The sequence below is a fragment of the Crocodylus siamensis genome, chromosome 5 (genome assembly GCF_052110815.1).
Source record: "Crocodylus siamensis isolate JL-2025a chromosome 5, ASM5211081v1, whole genome shotgun sequence".
NCBI classification, from domain to species: Eukaryota; Metazoa; Chordata; order Crocodylia; family Crocodylidae; genus Crocodylus; species Crocodylus siamensis.
The window spans coordinates 185588910-185604553 of record NC_143399.1 but is presented as its reverse complement, the minus strand read 5'-3'; the positions used below and the strand labels follow the sequence as shown (position 1 = coordinate 185604553).

Sequence of the window (15644 nt, the reverse complement as noted above, 5' to 3'; positions counted from 1 at the left end):
TCCCTACGGTCTCAAACTTCCATAACACATGCACAGTGCTTTCCATTTCAATGCCCCCACCCCCAAAAACCCAACCCCAAACAAACCAACGTGCCTGGGAACAGACCTTTTGTCACCCACTACCATGAGCTCAGGACTATCACCCCCACCCATACACACACCTCCACCCACCACCATCATCACCACTATCAGTTCAGAAGCAGCAGGAAGAGACCATGGAGTTGCAGGAAGCCTTACACAAAACTATATTCCCTGCTTTGTACCTTGCTCCTCTTTTGCCGGTGGTCTACATCCTCCAGAGAGATGGGAAATGTGGGGCAGCCAAGCATACTGCATCCTCCAAGACCTGAGACAGCATCATTCATTTCCCCTCCCCTTCTAAGAGTCCTCCAGTGGCAGCCTGTAGTACGGACTCTGCAGTACTTTTAACCACAGTGCCTATCAGTATAACTGACAGCTGTCACATTACTGAGAAGGTGCAAGTTCTGTTAGTCCCCAGTAAAACCAGTACAAATAGAATTAGGATAGATTTGGAACAGAAGATGGTGCCCTGGGTGGGTGTGAATCTGACGCTTCAAAGACTTAAGAGCCCATTCCTTCTTTTGAGAATGGACCTTAGGTAAATCACTCAGAGTGGCTAAGTACAGACAGTCAAAATGCCTGAGGCTGAATCAGTTCAGTCTTTGCAGGTCCGTGGAAACTACGTAGACTGAACCAAGAAACGAGCAAACAGACATTCACTTCTGATTCCGGAAGTACATCCACATGACTGCAGTGGCTCAGGCCAGAAGGTGGGGGTGCTAGACAGGCTTCTGTCCCCTGCTTGGGGAGGGGGGGGCAGTCCCTGCCAAGGTTTTGCCCCCACCTAAGGCAGACAGCAGGGCAGGGTGGGCATGGCCATGCTCCAGCCAGTGACTCACAGGCTGAGGCTGGGAGGCCCTCTGTGGCTGCACAGGACTGCAGACTGCGTCTGCTCTTGGGGGGTAAGGGGGCAGCCCCTGCCAGGCCCCCTCCTCCTGCTCGAGTGGAGAGCAGGAGGCACGGCCATGCCCAAGTTGGAGGCTTGCAGGCTGAGGCAGGGGAGGGAGGAGGTTTAAAGCCCCACCCTGGCCACAGACCCCAGGCAGGGTTTGCCTGGGGGGTGGGGGGACAGCCCCTGCCAAGCTTTTGCCCTCCTGCACTACTTGTTCTAGCAGTAGGGGGCATGGCCACACCCTGGCCCAAGGCTTGCATGTTCAGGTGGGGTGGGAGCGGGATTTAAACACCCTGGCTCCCCGCCATAGCATGCCAACCCAGGCCAGGGCATGACCATGCCCCCTGCTCTCCTCTTGAATGAGGGAGAAAACCCTGGCAAGGGTTGCCCTCTCCTCCCTTGAGCGGGGGTGGGGGGGGTGCAGAAACATGGCAGGGGCTACCTCCCTTCTAGGGCAAACCCTGACTCAGATCCAGAACCAGGGAGGTGGGTTTAAACTGCCCCCTTTCCCCTGCCTGCACAGGACCATAGTCGAGGTCTGCCTGGCAGGGGCAAAGCAGCTCCTGCCTGGCTTTTCCCTTGCTCCCTGTTCAAGCAGAGGGGCAGGGTGGTGGTCATGTGCCAGCTGAGGCTGGGGGGAGGGGGTTTAAACCCTGGCTGGGGTCCTCTGCAGGCAGGGGGAAAGGGGGCTTCATAGTTGGTAGGGTCGGAAGGGGCCTGAGCAGATCATCAAGTCTGACTCACTGCCACGACAAGAAAGTGGGGTCAAATAACCCTGGCAAGGTGTCTATCTAGCCTCCTTTTAAAGACCCCCAGGGTAGAAGCGAGCATCACTTCCCTTGGAAGTTGGTTCCAGCTCCTACCTGCCCTGACAGTGAAGTAGCGTCTCCTGATATTGAGCCTGAATCTACTCTCCGTCAACTTATGGCCGTTATTCCTTGTTACTCCCAGTAGTGCTCAGGGGAACAGGGACTCTCCCATTTCCTGCTGGTCTCCCTTGGCCAGTTTACAGACAGCCACCAGATCCCCTCTCAGCCTTCTCTTGTGGAGGCTGAACAGGTTCAGGTCTCGTAGGCTCTCCTCACAGGGGCCTGCCCTGCTGCCCCCGATCATGTGAGTGGCCATCCTCTGGATCCTCTCAATATTGTCCACATCCCTCCTGAAGTGCGGCGCCCAGAACTGGAGGTTGGCCTTCCTGACTGCGTCCCCACATTGGCGGCCCATGTTCATCTTGGAGTCTATAATGACTCCAAGATCCTTTTCTGCCTCTGTACTGATGAGAAGGGAGTTCCCCAGCCTGTAGGTATGGTGCTGGTTCTCTCTTCTTAGGTGCAGCGCCCTGCACTTGTCAGTGTTGAATCCCATCCTATTCTCATCCGCCCACCCCTGTAACCTGTCCAGGTCCGATTGCAGCCTATTCCTCCCTTCTAGCGTGCCCACTTCTCCCCACATCTTAGTGTCATCTGTGAATTTGAACAAGGTGCTTTTCACCCCCTTGTCCAAGTCACTGATGAAGATGTTGAACAGTGCGGGCCCAAGGACTGAGCCCTGGGGGACCCCACTGCCCACATCCCTCCAGGTCGAAAATGACCCGTCCACCCATCTGGGTTTAATTCCCTTCCCCCCTTGCCTCAGCGTGCCAGCCTGGCCAGCACCTGGCCACACACCCCAACCTGTCCATTTGAACAGGGTCCCCCGTCACACTCCCAGGGTCACATTTACCGCCCTGGTTGGGCAGCACCCGCCCCTGCCCTACTCTTTCTCTCACCATGGGGACCTGAGTCTGCCTCCCCCATGCTCCTTTCCTCCCACAGACTTACCAGCAGGAGGCTGCTCTCCAAGCTGCTGGGCTGCATTCCTGGCCATGTGCATGCTGTGGCTGCATGCATGAACGTGGCATTTATTGGTGACATTATCAGCCAAAAAAAGCTGATGGCCAATAATGTTAATTTTCCTGTTTTCAGTGCCAATCCAATATGCTACCTATCAATTGGTGCACCTCTAGTAACTTCTGTCCCTAGCCAGTATGTCTGACCTTAGGTACATCAGTCAGAGTAGGTCAACACTGCAGTCTCTCAAGCAGGCTCAACTGGCCAGTGCTGAGCTCTGAGCCGCTGCAGCTGCTAGTACCTTAGCTAGCTCAGTTCTCTCTTCATCATACAGCCACATGATTCAATTCTCGGTCTGTGGGTTTTGCATATTTTCTTGGTGTGTGTTTTCTCACATGTGGTGAGGCAACGCAAATAACAACAAAAGAAGAAATAAAACAACGGACCAGATGGAAAAAAGTGTCTATACAAACAATGATATTAAATACACCACATAAGCCAATGTGAAAAAGAGAGAGAAAGCTATCTCCTTAACTTCCTTCAATTATTTAGCTTAGTATATACTTTTAACAATAGTATCTATAAGACTTTTTGGCAAATGTGTACTTGCTAAATTGACTAGCCCCTTTCAACTCAAATAAGATAAAACTTGAGTAGATATAAAAGGGGGTATAACTGGGCAATAGCAGAAAGGTGGAGTAGATGCCCTAATAAATTACCTCTGTCCCTCGGTCAGTTATATGAAGGAATTGGTTCTCACTACTGGCAGCATGCCTGAGAACTTACCTTACTACCTTCTTTACCACCATGATTCACAAGCAGGCAGGAGAGGTTGTGTCCTACCATAAAAGCACTGATTTCTTAGGATCACATGCAGTTACACAGGGGTATTGTTGGCAACACAAACAATTCAGGCTCCAAGCTAGGAAGTGTTGGGTGACTAAAAAGCATGAGGGTAATTCCTTGGATGAATGACAGCTGACCAGAAATTAGTCCTATTTGCTAAAGCACAGACATGGTGAAACCTTCCTCCCAAGTCAGATGAGAGCACTGTAATAGCAGAGTCACGGAAACCTGCGCAATTTTGCTTGAACAAAGCTGTAAATGCAATTGGGACATTAGTGCCTAAGGTCCATTAAGGGACCAGCAAATGTTCAAAACTCAGGTTCAATATTGGGGCACCCCTTGCCCCAACATCCTTCTACACATAAAACAAAACAAAAACCAAATGGGTTAGCATGAGTGGCAAAACTTTTCCTGCTTCTTTCTCAAATCTATCAGACAGGGCCAGACAGCCAATGTGCAGATTTTCTAATTTGAGGTAAGAACAACAATACTGGCAAACAGTTTGTTTTCCCAGAGTTCATTTGTTTTGTTTGCCAATGACATCATCGTTCTCTGATCGGTTTTGCTTCCTGAGGATGCTGCTATCTTGCCAGTGTTTCCGACCTGTCAAAGTCAGCCAGTCCAACTCTGTGATACAGTGGAAAAAAGGGCCAAACCTTCTTTGACTACCTCAAAATTTCACCAGTCAAAGAAACAAACACACAACAAAAAAAGCCTGTGTGAGCGCACACATGCGCAAGCAGGATTGAAAATCTCCGGTGCTCAGACACAAAGGGACCCCCGTGGAAGGGGATGCAACTAAAATGCCTTGTGGAAGTAGGAGGGATGGGTCCCCCAAACGCACTGATCTCACGGTCTCCTTCTGCCAGGTCCACTTACCCCTGGACATCCTGGATCTTGATCATGCTGCTCTGACAGTGGCTGTGCCTAGAGCTACTATTCACAAAGATGAGGATCATGATCCTCAGTACTAAGTTCTGTAGATTAGGGAGTCAGCAACATATAGCCCATGGTTTGGATCTTACCTACAGAGTTGGAAGGCTTTATCCAAGACCCATGCCCATGCCAGAGCTGGGCAGCAAAGAGTTGGGCCTGCCCCACTTCTCCCCACCTCGCCTTACTCCCTTGACTGCAGCATGGGTGTAGTTGCCAGCCAGTGGGCAGCAAGCAGTAGATTTGGGAAGGACTAGACAGCACAGTAGTCGATAGGGCAGGACCGCAGATCAGGCAGGAAGCACAAGGCAGGAAGCAGAAAGCAGAATAGCAGATTGGACAAAGGAAGGGGATCAGAGTTGTTACCACACTTAATATTAGACTTTTGGTAGTGGCGCTGAATTCATAAAAGCTTGAAGAAGAATAGTTAATTCTTTCAAGAGAGCATTTATTGAACACAGCGATTTGCAACTTCAAGCACAGAAGAAAGAACAATGGAAAAACTGCCTAAGCTAAGACACAGCGACAGCATAGACAACTTAGTCTAACTTAAAATGCAAATAATAAAGGAAAACAACAACAGTAAGCCTTGCATAACTCTTAGGTAATCCCGAGGGCAGAGTGTCTCCCTACAGTCAGGTATTTAGAAAGTCCTTCTGGGGGAATCCGCAGGTCCTTTTAGGTGGCAGAGTGGAGATCCCACAGGCTTCATCTCTGCCAGGGTTTTTACAGGTGAACCTGCACCCCCTTCTCCCCTTTGGGTGCTTGACCACAGTATGTATTTTATGTACCTCAGGTATAGCATGCCCCTCTCGTACAGTCAGTGTCTTTGTCTCTTCTCAGATATTCTAGTCTGTCACCTCTCACAGGTTCTGCTTTGAAATGTAAATGTAGTTCTCTACTTTTTTGGGTCGCGTCAGCCCAAGCAGTTTAAGATCCTCTGCTGCTCCCTGAGGTCCGTCTCCAGCAGACACATGTGATGACTGTGCCAGGTCTTTGCCAAGAATGACACTAGAGGACGGTGTGGGGCTAACATTTGGCATACCTGACAAAGAGGTTGGCCCACACTGCTCTACAGTAGCCTACACTGCTTTCTTCTATTGGACTCTGAAGGTCTTCAAGGCCATCTAAGCTGGATCCTCTTGTTTCAACTGCCACCCTCCAGACCACCCTTGTGAGGCCTTCTGTGGGGCTGGGAGAAAGGTGGGAGGACATGCTGCTAGTTCCCTGCTCCAGCTCCCATCTCCAGGTAGTATCTGCAGGTCTCCAGTTCTAGACATGCGGTGGAGCACGTTCCTGTTCAAATACAATCTTTGTATATTCTTCACTGCATATCCCTCCTGCCTACTGCCGCGTATCAGCATGTAACATTTCATAAACATTATTCTATACAACATTACACACCAAAAAATTTGTTAAAAGAAATTGCAAAATAAAATAAAGCACTTGAATGTTAAGGAATGCTGCAGTCCCCTTGTGCATATGCCTTATGATATACATTTTGATTACACGATCACATATGTAATCCCACAGGACTCCTACCTCATTCAATCTGCAGGATGGACAAGGATCACTTAATAAATAGCTAGATATTTTTTCTCCTTGGTTTTTACTGGGTGGTCCTAAGCCTTATTTAATACAGACGATTACCAACCTGCTATGAAGCCAGAATTCTTAATTCCCTCATGAACTTTTTGATAGCACTATTGCTACACTATCAGAGTGCTTCACCATCATTTGCTTATGTCCACATACATCTGCAAGATGAGAATGTGGTACTATTCCCATTTGATAAAAGGACAGCTGAGCAACACTGACAGATGAAGGCCAGACATTTCTACCAATCTGAGGTGCCAAATTTGAGATGCTCAGGGACTGATTTTTTTTAGAGTACATAGCATTAAATAGCACCTTGTGTATTCAGTGCAAAGTTCCCAGCAACTTCAGATGCAGATATGAATCCTCAGTATTTTTGCAGACCAGACTTCATGGGACTCAAATCAGGTACCAAGAAAATGCAGACCAAAAGTTAGCAAAATATTTGGTTTCAGTGATTTGCCTCTGCATCCAACCTCCTTGCCCAGACAGTTCCCGTTTCCATCTTCCAGGCCTTAACACATTTTAGTCCCCAGTCTCATTCTCTACAGGCATGTTGTTTTAATTCAGCTTCCCATTTACCTCTTCTCTGATTTGTTGTCTTAATCTGTGCTATCCTTGTTTTGCTGTGTACGTTTTTGGTCAGTCAATCCCAGTCTTTGCCTCCTCATTACCACTGTTTGGCAGATCTACGTTCCTCCTCCCTATCCATGTACACTCTACACTGGTTATTAGCATTCTAATGCACTCAGTCCCAGTTTCCCTTTTTTATTTCCACGAAGTCCTGATTTTACCTGTGTCTGCCTACTTTACCCTTACCATTACTCTGTTCCACTCTCCCCTGGCTCCCACCCTCCTCAACCAATTGTTCTACACTTCTCCCAATTCTAGTCTCATTGATCAAAACTTCCCTTCCTCAGTACCCATGCACATTTTGATCACAAACTGGAGCCGAGAAGAAATGGAGCATGCTGAGTCAGAAAGTCAGATTGGTATATGTCCAGTCTGGTCAACATCAAAAGCTATGATACCAGAAGATGTTCAGTGAGGAAAGAACCTTTAGAAAACTAAGTGGTTAAAATTTAAAAAAAGTCTTTACTTATGGTGTGCAAACTGGGATTTTTCAAAGTTCTATAGCTTGACTAAGTTTGGGTGTTTTTTTCATGGGGATAGCAAAAGACACCTTCTCTCTCATCAGCAATATCTTCTTCTTGACAAATTCCAAGCTGCAGCTCAAAAACATGATGGCATTGAAAGTGTCTCATTGAAATGGGTATAAGGATTTTTCTAACACAGACAAAAGTAATTGTGTCCTAATTTTGTTCTCCAAAATTAATGTTTTTAGATGAAGGTTTCAAAAGAAACCTGAGGCAGATGCTCAGCATAGGAAAAATCTCAGCCAAAATGGTTTGGCTTCTCTTAAAAAGGGCTGCTTAACCTCCTTTATTTTCCACTCCCTTTCTTATATGTTCCAGTAAGTGCACTGAAAACAAACATTTCAAATTAATATTTTTTAAACAGTAAAATCAAATTAGACCAAAGCTCTTCACAGCAGGGATTGTTCTCTTGCCTGTGTTTGTACAATGCTTAGCAAGTTGGCACTCCAAACCCTGATCAGTGCTGCTAGGTAGCACAGGAATACAATGGAAGTCAACATAGTGCAGTAACAGGGATTACAGAAAGCATTCAAATTTAAAAAAAACATAATCCAAATGTTTGAACAGTCTTCACAAAAACGTTAATTATGACCAATTACAACAATGAGGTCAGCGTACAGGTCAGAATAAGGGAATAGCAGGTTAAGGAATATTAAGTTTAATATATCCAAGTCAGCAGGGTCTAATGAAATTTACTGTTGAATACTTAAAGGTACTTGCCAAATCAATCTTTGAATGATTAGAAATGAACTTCAGGAATTCATGGTGGATGGGTGAAATGCACAGGACTGGCAAAGGGCCAACACTGATCTTTAAAAGGGGGGCGGGGGGGGAAGAGAACCCTGGGAAATCCAAAAGCAGTTGGTCTAATTTTGACACTACAGAGATACTGGAAAAAATCTGTATGCATATGTGAGATGCTAAAGATATGATGAATCTTGACTTTAGTAAGGTTATTGAAAGTCTCACATGTTATTTTCATAGCAAATTAGGAAAGCGTGGATTTCAAACTAGGGTACACATACCCCTGGGGGATATACAGCACTTTGCCAAGGGTCACATGCCTAGACGTTAGTAATGGCAATGGAATTTCTGATTGGTCAATGTGACAAAGGCACCTTCTAGGCCTGATACTATGGCTCTGCCTTTGTCTCTGGGCAAACTGTCCACCTTGCTCTCCTGCCACGCCTTGTTGGTAAATGATTTAATGTCACATAGGTGGGAAGCTGATCTTTGTGCACGCAAATGGCCACAGGCAATCAGTACATGCTCCTACCATCCTTACGCGTAACCCATGCTTCGCTGATGTCATGCTGTAAACATAAACAGCTCCGGCTTACAGCCAGGTCAAACATAGCCCCTTGTAAGACCACTCACATACCACCCTACTTGGGCCTTTCTCTTACTGCTCCCCCTCACAAGGGTCTCTCACACTCCGTCCCCCTCTCACAAGGGCCTCTTCCATACCGCCTATCCAGGCCACATTCCCACTGCCCTACTCGGGAGAGATCCTCAGGCTTGCCCACTCATACTTCAGACAGCCCTGGCTCAGCCTTTTGGGTCTCTCCCATGACCCTCATCTGGGTGGTGACTGCTGATTCCTCTGCTTACTCTCTTCAGTCAGCCCTCACCCAGCCTTTTGGGTCCACTTTGACCCTCATCTGGGCAGTGACCACTGATTTACCCCACTCTGGGCTCTCTCAACCCTAGCCCCTCACCAAGCCATTCCCTACTCCTGCCCCCTTGGGCAAACACACCACCCCTCCCACTAGGGCCCAGGGTCAAACACACCCTCAGGACTCTCTCAGCTTAACTGGCCCCACTACTCCATCCTGCCACTTTCAGGGTCCAGGATCTTGCACCCCTACAGGCTCAGGTGCTTCACAAAGCATGCTTGCCCCACTGTAGCTCTCCAGATAACCCACCCAATGGTGGAGGTAAGGGTTTAGGCACCCTGACCCACCTTACACCGGGGAGGTTCTCGGTCCTGGTATTTACGTGGTCCTGCCCCACCACAGGCAGGACCTCTAGGTCTCCCTGTCCTGGCAGGGTGCAGTTTTAGGTCATGCCCAGGACTAATGTGGTCTCCTCCTTCCCTGTAGCCTCATCCTTACCTCTGAGATATTCCTGGATCTGGAGGTCCATCAGGCAATGTCACTAAGAAGCAGCTGATTTCAAAATGCTCTGCTCTTATAACAGAGCTCTCCCAAAATGGCCACTCTCACCTGGCAGCTCCCTGCTCCAGCCCTTAAAGTGACAGACACCCTAAAGGGTGTTCTGTCACACTCAATGTGACAATGCACAGTAAGTACTGGCATTATCATGCACTGACATGTTCTCAATGTTCTTCCTAAGAAGTAAACATGAAGAGATACACTGGATGTAAAGAGCACAAGCAGCTGTATTTTGCAGGTAGAGGGGTACAGAGCTAAAAAAATTTGAAGACTACTGATGTAGGTGAAATCATTAGAAGATCTAGGTGCAACCAAGTAAAACTATACTGAAAAGCATGCCTTTACCACAAGCTGAATCAGGCAGCCGTGCTCTTAAATGTGTCATGCTATTTTGCATGCACTACCTCCAGAACTGGAAGAGGGGCAGCTATATTTGAGCAGTCTTAATTAGTTTGCCAGCAGCAACCCATAAATGAAGCTATACTGAGTCTGGTTCAGGAAGTAGGCACACAGTCCAGCATGGCATATTTGTGTGTACACACACACATACTTTACCCAAGCCCAGAGATGGATCTAGAATTTTGAAAAAGGGTGCAGATGTTGTGGTGCATCATCACTTTTATAACATCACATATTTTTCCCCAGTTAAAATAAACTAGAAGCTTTACTAATAAGCTAGGGATCTAGGGTTGTATTATTTAGTTTAAGATTGAAGAAAAAATATATATCTTCATTGGAATGAGTTAAAGAAATGATCTGCAGTGCTGTGAAACAGGAACCTTATTACCAGAAGCAGCTAACAGACAGCAAAACTGCAGAACAAAGATTGGTGGAACATCAAAACCACTAAAAAGAAGAGAGGGTTGTTAACACAAGAGTTTTTTATAAAAGCAGGTTGATTTTAATGAGCCATGAAGTCAACTGACTTCCTCAGCACTGACTGATTAGAATGCTACTACCACTGCTAGACACTTGATTTTAAACTTTGGGTGGAGCATAAATCAAAGGAGGGGAAGGGGGTACAACTGCACCAGTGCATCCCGCAATCCACCCCTGCCTGTGCCTTGTATAAGAAAAATTTTCCAAAGAACACTTTGTAATAGTTCACTGTCACACTGGGAGGATCCATCCAGTGGTGACCCTTAAGGGACCCTCTGGGATCCAGGTCTATTCATTAAATAACTTGGTTGCTAGAATACAGAAAGCAATTGAAAACACTGGCAGATGACACCAAGCTGGTGTCAAACATTTTGACAGTACAAACATTTTGAAGGATAGGAGTAGAATTCAAAATGTTTTAAATAAATTAGACAATAAAATTCATTAACATACAGAATGCTACATTTAGGAAGGGGGGAGGGGAATCAAACAACAACAAATTATGAAATAACTGGCTCAGCAGCTATTGTGCATAATAGTTGAACTGAACAGGGCTGAATTGAACGGAAGTCAATAATGTGATACTGTTGTAAAACAATAAATGTAATTCTGGAAAGTATTAACAGAATTGTCATATGTAAGGTTAGTAGGTAATTATTGTACCCTATTCAATACTGGTGAGGTCTTATCTGGAGCACTGTGTCTGTCCAGCTTTGTGCATCCCACTTTAAGAAAGATGTAGAAGAGTTCAGGAGGATCCAAAGGAGGGCAAGAAAAAAACAATGACACAGGCTTAGAAAACGTGCCATTATAGGAAAAGGTAGAGAGAACTGGGTTTATTTGGTCTAAAAGGTGTGGGGGGGAAGGGGTACATGATAACAATCTTAAAAAATTATCAAGTATTGATAAAATGAGGACAGTGACCAACTATTCACCATGTCTAGGAGAGTGAAACAGGAATTATTTGGTGTAATTTGCAAAGGAAATTAAGGTTAGAAAGTGTTTCCTGAGACAGAACAGTAAGAGTGGTGAGTCACTGAAGCTGTAGGAAGATTATGACATTTTCTTTACTGGTGATTTTAAGGACAGGTTAGATAAACTAGACATCTAAGCAAAGACAGTCTAGATACTGGTCCTGCCGAATGAAGAGGAATAGGCTAAAGCAGTGGTACTCAACCCTTGGGCCACAGCCTGAATCTGGTCTGTAGGGCTGCATCACCTGGTCCTCAGGACTCCTCACAGGTCCTGAAATTTGGTGGTGGGAGAATGTTACAACAATTAATGCTGCTATTGGTCCCTTGATGTTAAATTTCTGGGTTGGAGGGGAGCCCCATTGGGCTATATGTTGGTCCTGGATTTATGACCCAGATATCTTGTTCTGGGCAGCCTCAAACCCTCAGGTTACAGCCCTCCAGTCCTGGTCTGAGTCCCAGTCCCCAGTTGTTGGGACTGGACCTGGTCCCAGTCCGTGAGTCAGAGTCACCATCCCTGTCCTGGAGGAGGTGCTAATTGTTGGCACTGGATTTATGACCCAGATACCTTGTTTTGAGTGGACCCAAGCCCTCAGACTGACAACAACAGTCCTGGTCTGAGCATTTGGGTCCACCCAGAACAAGGTATCTGGGTCATAAATCCAGTGCCAACACTGTGTGTCAGGTCACACCGACAAGGAGGGCCAGATCTGGAGGGTATAGGGTTGCTCCAGTGTGTGGGATCAGGTCTGGCACACAGTGTTGCTCCATGGCTGTAGCCAGCAGACCTGGGGTTGCTCTGGGCCAAATCAAGCGCACTGACTCCACGCTGGATCTGGCCTGCAGACTGATCCTGTCCATGCAATCTGACCCACTGGGGCTAGAAGGCTGAGCACCTGTGGACTAGACAACCTCTTGACACTGTTCATAGGCCTGCTTTTCCATTAAAATAAAAAATACTCCACCATGGCTTACATTTTTCATCTGAAATGCTTGCAGTTTCACTGCTACCAAAGCACTTGGCAACATGTCAAGCTTTATCCTAAAACTAAATTTTTAAGGGTTAGGGTTAAAAATTTTATCAGATTTGTATTGAAAATACCAAATGATAACTATGACCCAAAATGGTACTCCACAATAGACACCCAAAATAAGGCAGCTGCTGGCACCTGATCATTCTGACTTTTACACACTTATAAATGCCAGTGATTGCTAGGAAAGGCCTAGAGAATTTAAGCTATGCAACAAGTACTAGACTCCTCTGTTGGAAATATCAAGCTTGATCTTTTCTTTTTTCTATGTTAAGCTTACACAAGAGAACTGACTAAAATTTGGAACTTCCTTCCTATACATAATCCTCATATTTCAACATTTGTCCTAAAAGTTCAAACGTAGTGGTTTTCTATGAAATGAGTCTGCTCAAAATAAATCTGATTTGGAAATGTTGGGATGTTTCATCTTCACTGGAAATAAAATAGTTTGACATTCCCAAAACTCTTGAACCCCAAATCTATTCCACCTCTAAGAAGATCTTATATAACTTTTAGGCATCTAAATGATTCAATCCTATTCTACAACAGCCATCAAGTTACCTGAACGTCTATGTCTCTAGAAGTGCCCCATTGGGGCAGCTAGCTCATGTCCTCATGGTTAGGACCCTTCTCTGGAAAATGAGAAATGTGGGTTCAACTCTCTTCTAGCTTAGATCCTGGGTCTCCTGCTTCCTTGGCAACTGCTCTAACCTCAATGTTATTGGGATAAGAAGTAGGTGGGCTCTCTTCCTCCACAGTAGATGTCTCCCTCATAGGTGGATCCTTACAAAACGTACACGCATAAGCGTCCTTATAGGAGATGGAGTCTTCCAGGGAGCCCAGAACATAGACAAAGACAGAGCTACAGTTCCTTTACAGCAATAGACAATAAGGAAATAAAGTTCAATACTGTGCATTTTTCCTGATGGGAAATATTTAGCAAAACCAACACTTTCCTATTAAAGAACATTCTAATGGAAAATTCCCAACCAGGTCTATTGAACAAGCATCTTAACTGACTCGTAACATGTTAATTTACTTTTTCAAGTACAGTCAATAATAAAATGAAAATATTATTTATAAAGTGTCATGTGTGATCCATCCTGCCAAGGCTCCCTTGGGTGTTGTACATAAAAACAAAACCAAATCAAAATCAGCATAAATGTTATAGCAGCCCCTAAAGCCCAACACTCTCATTACTCAAAGGAAATCACAGGAGAAAAGGAGGAGGGTTGGAAGGAAATATAGGGCCAGCAGAGGCCATACTGAAAAGAACACATACTAGAAATAAAAGCTGAGATAACCCTTTGTGAGACAGGAAGGTATGGGCTTCAACTGCTCTAACAAGGAATGAGTTTCAAACCTTTGGACTCACCACAGACAAGACTACTAGATTGCTGAGCTGAGGCAGCCCTGGCATCCCTCAGAACTGGGAGGCCTCAGATCATTGATACCCATCTGGAAAAATCTCTGGGAGAGTTTCTAATACAGCCAAACCATATTTGGGATTTCAAAGACAGCAGCGCTAACTGACAAGTCATCTCTGATGCCTTCAAGAAGAAAGGACATGCCAAAATGATTGTAGGCCGAGAAATTGAACTTTGTGTCTAGTCCCTATGTTCCTGCATTTGTATGCCTCTCTAATTCATCTCACAGGAAACAACATGAATGCTGCATTTACCTTTCGTTACCTGTGAAAAGGAAAGGCAACATATTTTTCTCTCAGGAAAAATAAAAAGCACAAAGACTTACACTTGCTGAAAATCAGGGTCCATACCCTTTCCATCAATTTATGAGCAGAAATCCCCACCAAAATCCATTTGGAATTATGCCCAATAACAGTGTAATGATAAACAAGGCTCCTAAGAAAAGCTGGAAAAGGGAGGAAGGGAAATGTTAAAGTAAAGAATAAATAACCTATATAAAAGAGCCTGATTCCTGGCTAACAAAACACAGTGGATTCCTCACTATCAAGGAGGTGGGGAGAGGTGGACAGTCAGCTGGGTACTCTTCATTGGTATCCAGACCCTTGGGAATGACTTCTGCTTCTCATCTGTCACAACCCTGGTTTGTTAGCACAATGCAAAGCTTGCCTCTTCTTCTGAGTTAGGTACTGGCTTGGGCTGTTTGTAGAGTGGCCATCATGAAGGACATTCTGGTTTTCTGCTACTCTGTCCTCTATTGATATGAAACCCACCACTTTTATGTCCTCTATTTTTCTCTTCAAGAAAACCGGAATGTCCTCTATGATGGCCACCTTAGCTGTTTGTAGTGATGCCAGACTCTTGCAGGGATTAATTATGTCAGGGTGTGTGCGCGCGTGCATGCTTACTGTTAATTAATTTCTATTATATCAATATTTAGTTTGTCACTGGGTAGATTTGATCAGGGAAGAAAGGGGAATCATTCAGACTCTACTTTTTTTATTTAGAATATTTTAAAAAGTTGTCCAAGAGCAAACAACTGGGTAAGTGCTTTCAAAGCCAAATAAGGAAAACAGCTTCTCCCAGCTCCCATCGTAGCTGGTGTTCAGATTGTCTACAGCTTGTTTCCAATAGAGAAAAAGCACTCTACTGCTGTTCCAGAAGCAATGCAAGTGGGGGGGGGGGTTGTCCTTGGCTTCTTATTTCCATGCACAAAAAGAGCAATAAAAATATATATTCAGTTGTCTTCCATACTGAAGATGTATCTGGTTCCTAGAGCAGTTGGCAGAGGATGAAGTATTTTCTCAAATGATAGCTTTTGTTTATCACAACAGCAGAACTAAATAGTAAAGTACATTTATCAGACACAATAGGATTAGCCAACTCCTTTCCCTCCAAAAAAACAAGCTATAAAAGACAACATGTTTTAAAAATGAACTGGGCGTTCTTGTGCTGTTTATGCCACTTGGTAGGAATAAATTTGTCAGGGCAACAAAACACATAGTACTTGCATTTCTTGACTGTGTCTTAAAATTAAGACCTTGAATGCCAACAGCTCCACTTAAAATACCTCCACGCAAAGCCCGAATAAATTGTTCCCACACTAAAATATGCGGTTCTTTTTTTTCTTCCTTTTTTTTTTTTTTAACCGATAGAAAAAGCACTCAGTTTGGGCAAAACACAGAGAGATCACAATAATAATTGCATTTAATCTTTTGAAGTGTGGAGTGTTTTAATAAGGGATCCATCAGAGAGTTGGACTACTTTGAGATGACGGCGACATGGGTTATAAAGCTTGGGCACCATGATCAAAAGGATTACACACATTAGC

General features: G+C 45.1%; 1 protein-coding gene across 9 annotated transcripts in view; it reads right to left on the bottom strand.

Moving 5' to 3' along the window:
- JCAD (junctional cadherin 5 associated) overlaps window positions 1-15644 on the bottom strand; it is a 94979-nt gene that overhangs the window by 20007 nt on the left and 59328 nt on the right. The window contains exon 1 of one of the 9 annotated variants that reach the window (XM_090047499.1): window positions 14142-14206. The exons of the other annotated variants lie outside the window; for them this stretch is intronic. The gene's annotated coding sequence lies outside the window, so the exon portion shown is untranslated. Of the gene's footprint in view, window positions 1-14141; window positions 14207-15644 lie in introns of those variants that run through there. 9 annotated transcript variants of the gene reach the window in all.